Source organism: Cygnus olor, chromosome 2 (assembly GCF_009769625.2).
Source record: "Cygnus olor isolate bCygOlo1 chromosome 2, bCygOlo1.pri.v2, whole genome shotgun sequence".
Lineage (NCBI taxonomy): Eukaryota > Metazoa > Chordata > Aves > Anseriformes > Anatidae > Cygnus > Cygnus olor.
The window spans coordinates 90,929,555-90,945,436 of record NC_049170.1 but is presented as its reverse complement, the minus strand read 5'-3'; the positions used below and the strand labels follow the sequence as shown (position 1 = coordinate 90,945,436).

General features: G+C 45.8%; 1 protein-coding gene across 1 annotated transcript in view; it reads left to right on the top strand.

Moving 5' to 3' along the window:
- The first annotated feature begins 384 nt into the window (after nt 1-384).
- The window catches only part of GALNT1 (polypeptide N-acetylgalactosaminyltransferase 1), a 164,126-nt gene continuing 148,628 nt past the window's right edge, over nt 385-15,882 (top strand). The window contains exons 1-2 of the mRNA XM_040548972.1: nt 385-548; nt 1,008-1,104. The gene's annotated coding sequence lies outside the window, so the exon portion shown is untranslated. The remainder of the gene's footprint in view (nt 549-1,007; nt 1,105-15,882) is intronic.

The following is a 15,882-nucleotide window of genomic DNA, read 5'->3' as shown; positions in this document are numbered from 1 at the left end:
GTATAGGTCCCTGTTTTAGGAGCTGTTTTTCTTCTGGCTGACAGGGCTCCTTTCATTACCCCTTGCAGGTAGAACCTTGGTAGGCAGCTTCACAAAGCTCATGGAGGTGTCAGTACACACAATGACTATCACTGAATGCAGAAAATATTTTTCAAAAAGGATTAAAAACATATCTTCTGGTTTGGGGGCTCATTTTGATAGGCTAGGCTGGCTGGTGCCTGCCTAGCTCTGAGGCCCTATGCAACCTCCAGTAGCTTTGCTGCTAGCTGTTCCTTTAAAGCTGGAGGAAAGGAGCACCTGCAGCCTCTCAGGGCTTGTTTTATAAGGGCTGCTGTGGGCTGGGGCTTGGTTTCTTCTCACTTGCAAGCGCTCCTTTCTCTCTCCTCCTTGAGGTTATTTTGGACTCCTTTCTTTCTCCCTTTCATGTCCTCTTTGACTTAGAAGCAATTGGTTTTGAGAAACATCACGGTGAGGGCTTTCTTACCAGTGTTCCTCTGCATGGAAATGTGCTGGAAGATCTTTGGGAAGCCCTTTAGCCCTGTCAAAAGGTAAAGATTTCTAAAGCACCGAACCCCACCTGGTCCTCTGCTTTATCTTCTTCCTCTACCCTACACACACCATAGTGTCAGTGGTGTGAAGGTGGGTCCATGAGCACGGACTCCTTCCCTTTTTCCCCTCCTTGCTAGCAGCCCCATGTGCAGGCATTCCCGTGCAGAGCTGTGCCAGTGCCCCCGCAGGGGAAATCTCTGTGCTCACAGAAGATGGTTCAGCAGCGGCTTTCCTGCCAAGCCCGCGAGCGTGCCAGTCGCTGTGGAAGCTAGGTCTTGATGTGCTATTCCTCCCTTTCTGCCAACTCAACATATGAGATTGTGGTACTCTGTGATATTTTAGAAGTTAACAAACATTATGTGCATGCTGTGAGAAAAATCCTACACTGAAATGAAATGAGTGCAATTTATGTCTTCCTTTACAGCACCTCTTAAATCAGGTTTTTTTTTTTTTTTTAGAAGTTTACGGAAGTGGAGCATAACAGAGGAGGAACAAGCTGAAAAGAAATAGCAGAATATCTTCAAGTCGGTGACTGGTGGGGCAGAAGACACAAAGGTAGGAGAGCATCTAGGTGGTTATGAATCCTTCAACCACTCAGGCTGGCTGTAGAGATGCTGTTGGCTCCGCTTGTGCCACTGTCCAAATGCTGTCATTTGACCCTTGTTTCCAAGGGTGGAAAGGGGCATTAGGAAGCTCCAGAGATCAGAAGGAAGGCAGGTAGAGTAAGGCAGACTTCAGCAGCCTTGACCTCTGGCTTGGCTCCAGGCAAGCAAGAGAGGGGATGCACTGCTCTGCAAGTGAGTTCGGCTTTCACAGCTCCTTACCCCACCCCAAAGCCTCACTGCCTTTTTGAGGCCAGCCCCATTTCACCACCATCTTGCACACAAGTATATGAAAAAGAGTGAGCCCTGGGTTTGTTTGTTGAAGCAGCTACCTGCTTAGCGTACAAAACTGCGGTTTTGTTTCCATAGTACTTTATGGCAGCATCGTAACCTTTAACAGGCCATGAATCAAAGCTGTCAGCTTTTCCACTTTTGTCATGAGCCTTGTGATTGTTGCCATGCGTTTTAGTTTCTTGTGGTTTGTTGAAGCTTTCTTGCAAATTTTTCCGGTTTAGAAATGACCATCATTTCCTGTTCTTTTTAACAACAGAGGAATACAAGCCAAGGCAGGCGGCCATGCCATGCAGCTCCTTGCTCCTACTAACTGAGGGTGCTCTCAGTAAATATGGTCGCTGCCTCTCACCCTTTTAAAGGGGACTGCAGTGATTCTTTGCTTTATTCCTTATTCCTGGCAGCTCTGGGGAAGTGGGAGATTGGGAGGACAGAGTGGAGGAAGCTGACCTGAAAATGCAAAAACAAAACCAAACAAAAACCCAAACAGAACCCACAACCTTTTCTCTAGTTGTTGAGTAAAAGTCTTATATATTATGTGGAAATTTTCCTATTATTGTTGTTATTTCAGCTTTTAGTTGGCCATGGGAACACTTCCAAGGAAACCAATACTCTGGGAAGCCTTTTGTTTTCCAGAAAGGCTGTTATTCAAAAGCAATTAACATAAAAACATTAAAGTTGACTAATTTCAGAGACAGAAGAATGGAGGAAGGAAATGTCAGTGTGTGTGCAGGAGGGAATACGGCAGGCCAGGCTGCTGTGAGAGGCAGAAGGGAGATGTCACGGGGACTCAGGTCAGCGTGGGGATGGGTGCGGAGCGGCTGCTGGGGACAGTCGGGACAGGGAGGTGACGTGCACAGAAGACACTGGGTTGCTTTCTGGCACCCTGGGGCAATGCTCCTGAGTCATCTGGCTCCTCACCATGAATGCTGGGTGAGGGCACCGGCAGCTGCAGTGTTGTTCTTGTTACATAAAGGTACAGCGCAACCTCTCTCCGCCACTTGTCCAGGGAGTTTTGTGCCAGTTAATCTCAGTCTCACTTGAGAGGACAGAGGGTCCCAAGGTACTGAGGAACTGTCTGGTTCTGTGAAAATGAAGGGTGACCAGAGAGTTTCCAGATCTTTTGAGAAAGAGCACAACTATTTTAAATGTCTGCATGGAACCATTGCAGCCTGAAGGCACCTTCTTTTGGAGGGGAGGAAGCAGCTGTAAGTTTACCGATCATCTCTTTAGCCCTTCAAACTTTCTATTGTTCTTTCCTCACAATTTTAACCTCATCTCTTGCCCTGCTTATGTCCACACACATCACTTCCAGCCAGCCAAAAATGTGGAAGAGAGCTCCCTCATACTCAGGGAGGGCCAAGGGGACTCGGGAGGGAGCCAGAGGTAGTGTTGCAGGCAGGAGACCTGTGGAAAAGAGGTAAATACTGGGAAAGCTGAGGTCACAGCAGGTGGGAGAGGTGGACTGGAGTTACTGGGATGGAAAGAAAGGACATGGAATTCAATTGGAAAAAGTAACAAACCAGCCAGGATCTGTGAGTTCAACTACATGCAGAAAAACTTATCTACATCCCTGAAGCATGCTTGAAATAGAAATACACCAAGAGCTTTGCTTAAATAAAAGCCTGAAATGGGAAAGTTTGTTCCAAACTGGATGTGGTCTTGTGCTCTTAAAAAAAAAAAAAAAAAAAAAAAAGACAAAAATGACAACAACAACCAAACACTTAACTGGGAGAAGAAACATAATATAAAAAGGCAAAAGAAGTGGGAATTGCAGGGCTAGTAGATTTGGAACTGATTCATGATATATAGAGGCTTAGGAGCACAGCATACAGATGGTATGAGAAAAGGTGTCAGGGACTCTTCTACTCTTGCTATAGAAGGACACTTTCCAGGTTTTTCAGGGCAGTGTTTCTGTGTTGGTATTTTCCTGCAAGCCTTCCCATCCAGTCAAAGTGCAGCATGAAATTTTAATGTATCATCAGTAGCCTGTACAATAGGGTCCCACCATCCTTCTGTCTTGTTTCAAGATCAAATTTTAATTGAAACAAGATGTGGCAGACAGGATGAGTTTCTATAAATATGTTATAAAATGTCATCTTAACAGGAATGTATGTGACCCAGTTCAAATACCAATATGAAGAAAAAGCGTCAAATACATAGCCTCATAGGAATGTTTCCATGTAAATAGTTTTATTCTTTGGCAGATATTTATTTTGGCTGGTTCCAGCAAATGATAATGTATTTTCTATTTCGGTACCCAGTAAATGTATTTTGCTAATAGTTTCTGCTGATATTACACTTTAAATTGTCATTGTTGGAATTTGTTGCATGGATAATGCACAGTTTTACTAGTTTCTTTCTTTCACAATTTTTTAAGGGTTTCATTTATGCAATCTACTACCTGGTATGCAGAAGAGGTTTTGTTTGTTTAACTAAATCCTCATTAAAGTATGTAATTTTTCCATGATACAGCATTCCATGATGGCCATATGATTTATCTGAGAAACCATTTTGAATATTGTAGAGGTTGTGATGGAGGATTTGAAAGCCACGTAGAATGTTTAACATCCACTTGCATTTATGTAACACAGTATTTAAGTTGTCTCAGCCCCCCCAGAATTACCTGCATAAGTAACAGAGGCAGACAGTACTCAGCTTTTATTTGATCTTTTTAACATACTAAATGCTCTCAAACAGCTGGTCACATAAGCAGAGGTTTGGCAAGGCTGTATTTTTCAGTACCTGACTCTCAACACCGTATATCTTCTCATTTGTTTTTTGCCATGCTGTCTTAGGGGTTGCATGTATCATTCTTACTGCTGAAGTTGTGCAGCAGCATACACATTTTCAGAAAAATACATATTAAAAGTGTAAATATGTTTGTGCTAAAAAAAATAATAATAATAATCTATAGTTAATATTGGCTAAAATAAGAGCCCAGTGTTCATTCGTAAAGTATGCTCATGCAAGCTTAAATAAATGAAACGTAGACTTCTAAACATTATCCATACTGCCCAGGATTGACACGTTATTGCTATAGATAGCAAGCAGTCAGAGCCAACTACCATTTAAAGACCAGTAACAACTGTGTTTCTTGGATTTATATTAGAGTAAATGGTTCCTTATCTGTTTTGTGAAATTATTGAGAACTTACCATATACTGCAGTGCTAGCTGTTTATGTTCATGTTGAGAACTTTTCAAATATTTTGAGATTTGTTATATCTATGTGAGAGCCAAGCATTTATATTACATCAAACTTCAACACATTCACCAGCCATAAAGGCAAAGTGCAGACCTGAACATTCAAAATATAGGTGCTTTTTTTGTTTAAGTTGATTGACAGATTTAGACATAACACTTAGCCTAGTGTAAGCTGTGAGTTTAAATATCCTTGGCTGCCTCTAGCATGAAAAGTCATAGACCTTGCATTACCAAATAAAACACAAAGGTGTCTCAAGCCACAGACAGAGCAGTTTTGATAAGGTTTTTGGGACAGTCAGGTCTGACAAAGCTGACAGTTCAGCTCATTTTGAGATTGCTATTGTTTGAGTTTGGACATTAAACTTGTTATTTGGTTGGATGCTCTTAAAATGCTTTTTAAAACTTGTAACTTTTTAAAACTTGTAAGCTTGAGTACCAGGGCATTGGAAAACAGGATAATGGATTTGGGGGTTCTGGAGGTGCAAAAAAGCAGTCCTTTGGCTGAAAGCAGATGTTGCTTCTGCTTCATCATGGTTTGTTCTGGTGACAGAGTGGGTGACAGAGGGGAACTGCTTCCTCGATGAGGTCTGATGCCCCCAGGACCTGAGCAGATGCACAGCCTTCTAGTCCTGTGCCCTTTGCACACCTGGAGTGCTCCACTTAGCCTGCCGCAGCATGATATAAAGCAGAGATGGCCCATTCATAGAGCTGGTAAATATGTGAAATAGTGAGATATGTGCCATATGAAAGTAAGCATCTCTGTGAACCTTCATGTTGGCATTTAGATCTGAAAGCAGTAAATGAAGCCAAACCGAGACCTGTCCACACCTCTTGCAATAAAAACTCAAAGCATGTGTGCACAAGGGAGGACTCTGAGTAGATGTGCTGACTGAAACACCACCTAGACAGGTCTATCTGCAAGTGAAGAAAGAACATGGGTCTTTTAAAGGCTGAACTGCACGTGTGCAGCCTTATGTAAGGTACTTTCCTTAGCAAGAAAGAGATGAGATTTAGAAAATTCAGCAATTTATCTCTCTCCGTATATCCTCTTTCAATGCCTCTTTGATTTTTTCCAGATAGTTCTGGCCTTTGTAGGAAACTGGTTAGGGAATAGAAACCATATTGTTTAACGTGGGTGACCAATCATACAGCATATTTGAATGCTGAACAAAAATACTTTGTGGTATTGGTAGTATTCAGCAAGCCATAGGCAAAATTTGTTTTCATTGAACCTCTTCACTACGTGGTTATAAGAAAAGACTGTAAAAAATGTTACCCATCTGTGGTCAGAAGAAGCATCAAGTAAAATAAATTATTCTTACTGAATACTTAAGTTACCGTAGCTGGCAGTGAACTTGCTTTGACTCCAGAACAGAGCTGCAAATGAAATCTTTAGCAGAGATACAAAGCCATTGTGCAATACTGGGCTTTCAGTTCCTCACACTGTGGTCTCACTGACAATCACAGGCTCTACGTCTACCAAGAAATGTGTCCTATTGAGGCAGCAGGAAATTTAAGCAGCTCCTAAATGCAGAAGCCAATATAGCAGCTGGGATGAGAGCACCAAGACACAACTGCAGTTCCAGCAGGATTTGGCTCCTAGATCCTGCGGGGAGCCTTTCCACTGCCAGACCAGTGATGAAAAGGAGAGAGGGGGGTGAGGGTGAGAGGAGCTCCAAGCCGTGACTCACTGCTCATCTTGGCCAAGGAGGCTTTGAGTCCACAGACAGAAGCAGGAGGGAAGTGACTGCTGAAGCAAGTTGTTGAGGACTCACCTCTCCTGTTCCCTGTTAGGAAGAGCTGTGCTTTTTTCTCCCTGAGATATGACCTCTCACATGGCATTCATCATCATTAATGGGAGCATCTCCCTCCTGCACCCAAATCAAATGACACTGTCATGGTAGAGTCTGCGTTAGGAGCAGCGTGCTAGACTCTGCGTTAGGACTTCCAACGTGCTGGTCAAGCCAGCCTGTTGGTTGTTTGCCCCGGGCCTGGTGGAGATACATCTTCATCTAATTTTATTCAGAACAAAATGATTAATTGCATTGAAGCATGTGCAGGCCAGCAAGAAAAGGAAGGAGCCCCTGCTGTTGCAAGCTTGAATCCTTGTTTTTCTTTTTCCCTTAAATACACTTAATACAATGACTCTTTCTTCCAGTGGAGAAAAATAACAAGGTACAAGATGGCAGTGAACACCTTAAAAAGGGCATTACACCACAAACTGACAAAAGATAGAAAAAAACAGCTGAGGAAGAGGAGTTTAAAATCACAGCTGTATGCACTGTGAGATGGCCCTCACTTTAATGAGTAAATCTTTCAGCCGGCTGCTCTGGAGGAACTTCCCGTGGCAGAGGAGAGATGCCTGCCTCCTGCAACGGGGTCAGTGGGGAGCGGGACCTTGGCCCAGCCTGCGGTGGAAATAAAGCATCAGCTGCAGCGTGGCTTCCAAGCCTGGATCGTAATTTCCCCCGAATGCGCCACAGAAGTGAGATTTCACCTCTTCCTGTTGATGGAGGCACCCCAACGAGGGCCTTCATAAGCTGTAATTGCAGCAAGGGGCCTGCTTGTCACCGGGCTCACAGTCCCCGGGGGAATCGCCCCCATGCCCCCACAGATGGGGCCACCTGTGTCTGTGTCACGGCGTCTGTGGCCAAGCCAAACAAGCGGCTTCCTGGACTCCCGGCTGGCAGAGGAATGTCACCAGGGGGAATGTCACCGGGCCTCGCGGTCTGGAGCTGCGAGTGCACGCTGCGGCCGGCCCAGCTGCAGGCATGGCTCCTGTGAGCTCATGCAGCAGATGGCTCCTTCCTGCGTTTGACAGCAGGGGAACGGCAGGGAGAGGATTTTTTTTATTTTATTTTTTTCCCCAGGAAATCAGCCTGTCCGGCAGATACTGAGCCAAGCATCTGTGTGTCCTGGGAAGCTGGTGCAGATGTGTTACGGCGCTGACACGGCCCTGAGCTCCCCAGCTGTGTGGCTGGGGGTGGCCTTGGCACGGGGTCCTGCCTCAGCCCACGGCATGAGTTAAAAAGTTACCTCCTCGCCTCTGCCGTACCACCACCAAGCAGTCACACGCATCCCAAACCTCTGCTTTCTTTCTCAGACACCAGCTAAAGCTTTACTCCGCCAAAGCTTGGTCGCCAAGAAAAAAAAAAGACATGATATTCAATATAAAATGGGAAATTTCTATAGAAATATGTTGCAGAGGGGGTTACAGTCATGTTTCTTCCTTTTTTCTGTATTTCTCCCTTTAGCGGTACAGACATTTCCTCTGTCATGGAGTTGGTGTCCCCGGGGTTTTTAGGTGGCCTCGGTCACTCAGCACTGCGCTCGGTGGCTGGGAGCAGGCCTGAGCTGTGGAGCAGCTGCACAAGGCAGCTCTCCTTGCTCCCAGTCAGCACATGGGTAAGGCTGGATAACAATGAGGCTTGTTGAAGATGTCACTAAGTCTTTTCACTTAAGCTCATCACCATGGCGTGTGCTAAAATACTGGCGTTAATGAGTTAGGCTGGCTCTGGGTCGGAGAGAGATGATTTTGCTGTGCTTCTGCCTATCCCCTGTTCACCAAGCGTGGCTCGTAGCAAGATAACTTGTTTTCAAGGTGCACAAACAGAGATGCCATTGCCTTCCTCCTTCCTTTAAAGCTCAGTAGCTGGCCGATTTCTTTTTTAGCTTGAGTGTTCAGAAAAACATACTCAAAACGTAGTGTCTCCAGAGGCTTGTGGTAAGAAAACAATGTTAATTTGCCCAGTCTAGAAGCAGAAAGATGAAAAAAAGGATGAAATACACTGTGTTCTTTGTTCTAAATACCTGGAATGAGTGCCCTTGTTGGAAATGAGTGCCATAAATGGCTCTAATGTTTTTTTCCTCTTATTTATGGAGCAGTGCAGTATTGCTGCCGTAGCTCTCACCAGCTCACCTTACAGCACAATCCACCTATTTTCACTTTTTAATGAGCAGTGACTCTAATTACTGTTGATATCCCATTGGGTGTGCACCCATGCTTTATTGCATTTTCCAAAGGGGATTGTGTCATATCAGCTTCTAGAAGAGTTCAGGATAGCAGCCTGTGTCATGGAAAAATCGGGCTTGATTAGCAGAGGATGTGAGAAGCTAAAGTAAATATTAGGAATGTGTAAAGCAGTTAAGGCGGTGCAGATTAGTACGTATGAAGGGGTGTGTAAATCTGAGCGTTTGACATGATTCATTTTTTTTATCAAAAGGGAAGTCATTGTTACTACGTACCTAGTTGGAGATCCCTGCTCCAGGGGTAGTTACTTCAGTGTCCCGCTCAACTCAAAATCTCAAATGTTTTGAAAATTAGGGTCTGCATTCACATCTTTACTGACGTGGAAATATGAAAGTAACAGCAACGAGAGAGAAAAGTGGAACTTATTAAAAACCATATCTGTCAGCAAAACCGCTGCTACATACGTACACAGCCAGGAGGTGCCAAAGCTGCTGGACATCAGCTCTGCGCTTCGCTGGAGTTTCTTCCTCCCGGGCTTCTGCTTGGCTGCTGCTCGATGGCTTGGCGCTGCATGTTCTTGCCTCTGTGCGGCTCACACCGCTTGTTTTGTGGCTGCTACTGGCCTGACACAAGCAGCTGCCATGAAAATATTGCAGACAAAGAAGCAGGTGAAAAGCTGAAGTTATTTGAATTAGTCATTGAGACGCATCTAGTAACTCGGTTATGCAGAAATCATGAATTACCATGTTCTTACCCTATCATTTGAAGACAAATGTTTTACAGCACAAACCCCATCATTACGTGTACATATAAGAAAAAGGGTTTTTACAACAATCATAAGACTTCTAGACTTGTGAAGAGGTGGGTCCAACTTGTGGTTAAATCCTGCAGACAATAGTCTTGCTGATCTCAGGATTTTCCAAAGATTAAAATGCAGATGTCTGGATTTCTCAAAACCCCACGGAACTTCAAAAGCACCAGATCCATTTCACTCTTCCCCAGATACCCAAGATGGCTATAAGCCACTTTAGCATCCTGGCAAGATTTTCTTTAATAGACAATCTATTGAATAGCTCTTAGTGGCTCATTAGCAATGTTAGTTTTTATATTTTAGCAAATGAAATCAGAGTTTATTGCTTAGCTTTTGCTTAACTACCATAAACTACTTACAAGGTGCACCCCCATGTGTGTGCACGTACAATACTTTTTCTAGTTGTGCTATTTCTATAACAGAGTGCCATTCAAAATGTGTGTTCTGTATAGATAAATTTAAAGTCTGAGCCAAGAAAAATAAAGGGATCTCCGAGTAAACCCCAGCACTCTAGTGGCAGTAACCACCGTGCCATCCCCAGCACCTCCTGTGGGTCTTGTCCTGCAGGAGCCCAAGGTCAATACCTGCCTCCTGTGTGGCCCTGTGGCTCATTGAGGTGAGAATTTGTTAATTGAATTAAAAGGAAGTCATTTAATAGATGGCCAAAGATAAGCCTGTAGTACTGCTGCACCCCAAGCTTCTGGCAAAATCTTTGCAATGCATGTTTACATTAAGGGTTTGTACATAGATAAGGTTACATGGGGCCAAATGTCCTTAATCTAGACAAGTTGGCAGGAAGGAGAGTACTAAGAACAGAGGAATGCCAGACAGAGGAAAATCTGGAAGGTCTGCCTGTGTGTGTGTCGTTTCTTCTCTTGTTCAAGTTTCTCTGATGGTGACTGCGTAGCCTTGGGTAGCTGTACAGTTTAAGAAATGAAGTATGCCTGCTGATGGAAAACACTTCGTATATGAGGATGGCTGCACTGATCTGTGGCAAGCCGTTTTTGATTTTCTGGTGAACTCATTCCCTTTTACGCTTTGCTTCAATGGTCCTTTCGACAGCAGGATTGCTATAGGGGATGCTCCTGCATTTGGCCTGCCCTGGGGTTTCAATTATCATTTGCAGAAGGCCGTCTTTTTGGCAACATGTACCCTTAGCTTTCCTGTTGTGGCTTCAGCTTTCCCTCTTGCTTTTCCACTTGGATTTTTCTTCTTCTAGTGCTTCATTTCCAGTTTCAGTAAGTAGCTTCTGCAGATCTCCAGATGAATGCTTCCTCTGAATAACTTGATCATTATTTGTCCTTGTTTTTAAGATTAATATCACAGGGCTGTGATGGTTTGAGGAGGTTTTGTTATTGTTTTTTTGGTTGGTTGGCTGGTTTTGTTTGTTTGCTTGTTTTGGTGCGGGAAGGGGGGGGTGGGAGGTGGAGGGAATACAATCGTCTTCCAAGGAAGGTGGTGTTACCGATTGTGCTGTGGAGCTCATTTCTTAGTGGTTCATATTCTTGATCAAATTTGTGTTTGTTTTGGGACAAAGTAAACAACAAAGTTCCTCTCTTTCTGAACCAAAAAATGAGCTATAACTTCAAGTATTCATTTTTAGGGGATCAGAAAATTGCATCCCCATCCCCCAGGGGCCACCTCCCTCCTCCCAAAACCTGGCCACCTACTCCCATTACAGAGGTGCAAAGGAGGAGCGTAAGGATACCTGTTAATGCTGGATTTGGGCTGTGCTTTTTAAGAACTGCTTAGAAATGTATGCTGGAGGACAGGATTTCTAACCTTGTCCAGTGTCTTGGCCTGAGCTTGTGACGTAAGTTTGGAAAAGCTGGAAGCAGAAGGTAGTGGAGGTGGTAGGGGCATGGCCTTGAAGGCAGAAGAGATGTGGGAGAATTACGAGGCCCATCTGCCCTTGAATTCTTTTTCTCCTCTAAAGCTTCTCCTCTAATTTTTTTCTCCTCTAGTGCTTTCACCACTTCTGATCCAGTACCGGTAGCAATACTGGGAAACTTTTGTCGATAAGAAGTCCATGCTACGTGAGCTGGTCAGGGTGTCGGGTCAAAATCTCAATCCAAGCCTGTAGCCCTCCGTATCCTCACGCAGCTGCTGACTGACTGACTGCTGGACGGCACCCGGACATCTGAACCCTGCTGGGAGCGTGCCTGGCGATGTGTCAGCCTTGACAGAGCGAAGCAGCTCGGTGCCAGCCTCTTGCCCACGTTCTCTACTCCAGCAGCAGATGCAGATCAATCTGCAGAAGGGCTATTGTAGGCTACTGCCTTTGCTTGAAATGGAGCCACGACAGGGATGCTGCCCTCTTTATCCAGCAACCCAGGGGTGAGGGTGCTTCCCCCCACCCTCTGATGTGGGCTCAGTCTCCTCTTCCACCTCACGGACTCAAAGCACCTCTCCCATTCTCCAGAGAGCACCCAAACCACCAGCATTGTGTAACTTTTCTGCAGTGGGTGCAGTCTCCCCTCCTGTTGCTGTAATTCATAGTTAGAGGGATTAACTGAGAAACCATTAAGCACAATGAACAGAGCATGTGTGTGGAAGAGCAGGGTTCTGCTGCTTTTTTTTTTCCAGAAATCTACTGTGTGGCTTATTGTTGTGGTTTAGCCCGGCTGGCAGTCAAACACCACACAGCCGTTCGCTCACCCTCCCCCCTCCCTCTCCGGGATGGGGGAGAGAAACGGGAAAGTGAAGCCTGTGAGTTGAGATAAAGACAGTTTATTAAGACAGGGAAAAGAATAACAACAATAATAATAATAATAATAGTATTAATAGTAATAATGTGTACGAAATAAGTGATGCACAATGCAATTGCTCACCACCCGTTGACCGATGCCCAGCCGGTGTTCCGGGCGGTGGCATGGGGTACAGGATATGTTTCCAGCCATCCGGTGGTTGCTTCCACCATTGTAAGTACGTGGCGCTTGCCGTTGCGGGTTTGGGGGAGTGTGATGTAATCAATCTGCCAGGTCTCTCCATATTTGTATTTCAGCCATCGTCCTCCATACCAAAGAGGCTTTGACCGTTTGGCTTGCTTGATTGCAGCACATGTTTCACAATCATGAATAACCTGTGCTATAGTGTCCATGGTCAGGTCCACCCCTCGGTCACGAGCCCATCTGTATGTTGCATCTCTACCTTGATGGCCTGAGGTGTCATGGGCCCATCGGGCTATAAATAATTCACCTTTATGTTGCCAGTCCAGGTCCACCTGAGCCACTTCAATCTTAGCAGCCTGATCCACCTGCTGGTTGTTTTGATGTTCTTCAGTAGCCCGATTCTTGGGCACATGAGCATCTACATGGCGTCCCTTTACAACCAGGTTCTCTACCCGGGCAGCAATATCTTGCCACAATGCAGCAGCCCAGATGGGTTTGCCCCGGCGTTCCCAGTTGTTCTGCTTCCATTGCTGTAACCACCCCCACAGGGCATTTGCTACCATCCATGAATCAGTATAGAGATAGAGAACTGGCCACTTTTCTCGTTCAGCAATATCTAAGGCCAGCTGAACGGCTTTCACTTCTGCAAACTGACTCGATTCACCTTCTCCCTCAGCAGCTTCTGCAACTCGTCGTGTAGGACTCCATACAGCAGCTTTCCATCTCCGATGCTTTCCCACAATACGACAGGACCCATCAGTGAACAGGGCATATTTCTTCTCATTTTCTGGTAGCTTGTTGTACAGTGGGGCTTCTTCAGCACGGACTACCTCCTCCTCTGACGATATCCCAAAGTACTTGCCTTCTGGCCAGTCCATAATCACTTCCAGGATTCCTGGGCGACTGGGGTTTCCTATTCGAGCCCGCTGAGTAATCAGTGCAACCCACTTGCTCCATGTAGCATCAGTTGCATGATGTGTAGAGGGGACCCTTCCTTTGAACATCCAACCCAGTACCGGCAGTCGGGGTGCCAGGAGGAGCTGCGCTTCAGTACCGACCACTTCCGAAGCAGATCGAACTCCCTCATATGCTGCCAATATCTCCTTTTCGGTTGGAGTATAGCGGGCCTCAGATCCTCTGTATCCCCGACTCCAAAACCCCAGGGGTCGACCTCGAGTTTCCCCAGGTTCTTTCTGCCAGAGGCTCCAGGTGGGACCATTCTCCCCGGCTGCGGTGTAGAGCACATTCTTTACATCTGGTCCTGTTCGGACTGGCCCAAGGGCTACTGCATGAACTATTTCCTGCTTAATTTGTTCAAAGGCTTGTCGTTGCTCAGGGCCCCATTCAAAAGCATTCTTCTTACGAGTTACTTGGTAGAGTGGGTTTACAATCAGACTGTAATTTGGAATGTGCATTCTCCAAAACCCCACGACACCTAGGAAAGTTTGTGTTTCCTTCTTGCTAGTTGGTGGAGACATAGCTGTTATTTTGTTGATCACATCCATTGGGATTTGACGACGTCCATCTTGCCATTTTATTCCTAAAAACTGGATCTCCCGTGCAGGTCCTTTAACTTTATTTTGTTTTATGGCAAAACCGGCCTTCAGAAGGATTTGGACTATTTTCTTCCCTTTCTCGAAAACTTCCTCTGCAGTGTCACCCCACACAATGATGTCATCGATGTACTGCAGGTGTTCAGGAGCCTCCCCCTGCTCCAGCGCAGACTGGATCAGTCCATGGCAAATGGTAGGGCTATGTTTCCACCCCTGGGGCAGCCGATTCCAAGTATATTGGACTCCCCTCCAAGTGAAAGCAAACTGTGGCCTGCACTCTGCTGCTAGAGGGATGGAGAAAAATGCATTAGCAATATCAATTGTGGCATACCACTTGGCTGCCTTTGATTCCAGTTCGTACTGGAGTTCTAGCATGTCCGGCACTGCAGCACTCAGTGGTGGCATGACTTTGTTCAGGCCACGATAGTCCACTGGTAGTCTCCACTCACCATTAGACTTTCGCACTGGCCATATGGGACTATTAAAAGGTGAATGGGTCTTGCTGATCACTCCTTGGCTCTCCAGTTGACGAATTAGCTCGTGGATGGGAATCAGGGAGTCTCGGTTGGTGCGATATTGCCGCCGGTGCACAGTTGTGGTAGCGATTGGCACTTGCTGTTCTTCAACCCTCAGCAACCCCACAACAGAAGGGTCCTCTGAGAGACCGGGCAAGGTAGACAACTGTTTAATGTCCTCTGTCTCTAAGGCAGCTATGCCAAAAGCCCAGCGGAACCCTTTTGGGTCCTTGAAATATCCTCTTCTAAGATAGTCTATGCCAAGGATGCACGGAGCATCCGGGCCAGTCACAATACGGTGCTTTTGCCACTCATTTCCGGTTAGACTCACTTCAGCTTCCAATACAGTTAACTGCTGGGATCCCCCTGTCACGCCATAAATACAGATGGGCTCTGGTCCTTTACAGCTTGATGGCATTAGAGTACATTGTGCACCGGTGTCTACTAGAGCCTTATACTTCTGTGCGTCAGACGTGCCAGGCCATCGAATCCACACAGTCCAATAAACTCGGTTGTCCCTTTCCTCCCCCTGGCTGGAGGCAGGGCCCCTCTAGTCCTGGTCAGAATCTTCATTTCTGTGTTTAAAAGACTGCCTGCTGGAAGTTGGAGCAGCAAACTTTTCAGAGAACCCCTTTCTCCCAATTGTTTTCTTTTGCAACTCACGTACCCGTGCCTCTAGGGTCTCAGTAGATTTTCCATCCCATTTTCTCATGTCCTCTCCATGGTCACGTAGGTAAAACCACAGGGTGGTGCGGGGTGTGTACCCACCATATTGTCTTCTTTGCACGGATGCACGTTTACCCCTAATAGCCGAGATGCTGGTTTGTACAGGTGGGGAAGAAAATACACTCTCTTTAAGTTGCTGGACCTCTTCAAAAAGTTTCTCCAAAGTATTCTCTTTTAGTTGGTGGCCACTGGTTCGTTCAGGTGGGGGGGAACATAAATTCTCTTTAAGTTGGTGGACCTCTTCAAAAAGTTTCTCCAAAGTATTCTCTTTTAGTTGGTGGCCACTGGTTTGTTCAGGTGGGGGGGAGGATAAATCCTCTTTAAGTTGGTGGAACTCTTCAGAGAGTTTCTCCACAGCTGAGACGCAGGCCTGTAGGGAAGAGGAGAGATTTCCTTCGTACTCCCGGAGTTGTTTAGCCATGTCACCCACTGTGGGATCTTCACCGTTTTTCCAGGTTATTATTGCCAATGTGCTGGCCCATGTTGATGGTGCATTCTGTACAAACTTCCGCCATATGGGTCGAGTACACTGGACTTCATCTGGATCTGTGGATGTTTGTGCATCGTCTAAGTCCTTATAAATTACTTCCCGTACGGCTAATTCCCTCAGGTACTGAATTCCCTTCTCCATGGTGGTCCACTTGCCTGGTAGACATACAAGTTCTTCCTTGTAGGGATACCTTCCCTTCACAGCTAACAGGAGACGCCTCCAGAGGCTGTGAGATCGTGCTCCATCTCCAATTGCTTTGTCAATGCTTGCATCTCTAGC